The sequence below is a fragment of the Herpailurus yagouaroundi genome, unplaced genomic scaffold (assembly GCF_014898765.1).
Source record: "Herpailurus yagouaroundi ecotype Mexico unplaced genomic scaffold, PumYag 159, whole genome shotgun sequence".
Classification (NCBI taxonomy): Eukaryota; Metazoa; Chordata; class Mammalia; order Carnivora; family Felidae; genus Herpailurus; species Herpailurus yagouaroundi.
This window is the reverse complement of record NW_024412400.1, coordinates 4,943,818-4,945,456: the sequence shown is the minus strand read 5'-3', so window position 1 is coordinate 4,945,456 and position 1,639 is coordinate 4,943,818.

Genomic DNA, 1,639 nt, shown 5'->3' with positions numbered 1-1,639 from the left:
GTTTTTTTTTTTTTTAATGTTTATTTATTTTAGAGACAGAGAGAGACAGAGCATGAACGGGGGAGGGTCAGAGAGAGGGAGACACAGAATCCGAAACAGGCTCCAGGCTCCGAGCTGTCAGCACAGAGCCCGACGCGGGGCTCGAACTCACGGACTGCGAGATCGTGACCTGAGCCGAAGTCGGATGCCCAACCGACTGAGCCACCCAGGCGCCCCAAGAGGAGTCTGGCACTTAATTCACGCTTTGGAGTTCACTGCCTTTTGTATTTTCTCCTGCTTTTAACTGGCCTTTCTTCCCCTGCTGACTTACCCTGGATTTCTACCCCAGGTCTGCTATAATAGTTAACACTTGCTGCAAAACAACCAAACTCAATGGCTTTGGGCTGGGATCGTGGGCTGGGCTGGGCTGGGTGGCCCTGACCTAGGCAGTGCTTTGTTGTTCTTGGTTAGAGTAGGTGACATGGCTGGGTCCTCCTCAGTCCGTGTGGCTGCTCCCCCTTCCGCAGGCCCGCCTGGGCCTGGTAACATGGCAGCGGAAGGGTCCCCAGCACGAGGTTGGTAGTTGTCAGTTCTCTTCAGGTTCAGCTTTGGAGCTCCGTGCGATCGCTTACACTACATTTCTGGCTGATGCGATTCACACAGCCAGCTCGGATTTAAGGGGCGAGGAAACAGTCTTGACCTCTCAATGGTGGGAGCTTCCTGGGGGGTAGAATCTATGGCCACTATGGCATTCTACCACATCTCCCGTGCCCAGCATGGAGGACCAACCGTCCTCACGGACCCACTCACCTCTGCGAAGTTGAATTCCGGCCTCTTAACACTCACGGTGGAAGGGCAGGAACTATGTGGGCTCCTTCCTCAGTCATCAGGAAAAAATCATGTGTGCATTCAGGTCTTCACTCAGCTTGTCATGGTAAGGGTGCTTGTCCTGAGTCCCGCCCTGTGCCAGGCCCCGGGGATACAATGGCGTCTTGGGCAATATGGCATCGTATCAGCTGTCAAGAAGCTCCATCTTGTGGGGGAGACAGGCCCCAAAGCTGATCATTTCATGCAGCGCATTAAGTGGAATGAAGGAGATATTCGCAGAGTTCCATGTGTGTAATGAGTAACGGTGGGCATTTAGGAGCACGGACACAGAGCCCGGATCTGTGACAGGCCCTTGATGTCTTCTCAGCGAATCCCAGACAATCACAGGATAGAGGCTTTATTATCTCACCCTGCATCCCTGGCCAGAGCGCATTTTTGAAGCAGGGATTTAATCATGTCACCGCCATTTAAAAATGGCTTCCTGCTGTGTTTTGAACTGAGCTCCTCACTGTGGCCTGTGGAAGCGGAAGGAAACTAACCTCCCGATGCCCTGCCACCCCTCTCCCAGGGGCTACGCGGCTGTCCGCGCACAGACGTCGTCGTGCCTTCTCGAGCACAGTCAGCGCCTTCTGGGCCTTTGCACTGGTTCTTTGCTTTCTCTGGAATGATCTTCCTCCAGCCCTTGAGGGTTCCGCTCAAATGCTCTCTCCTTGAGAAGCTGCCTCCCCGAGACTCCGTCCCATCCACCTGTTTTGCTAAAGTTCACTAAAGGAACTTCTCAGTGTCTGCAGCGCTTAGTTTGTCTACTCGTCTGTGCCTCCCCGTCCTTCAC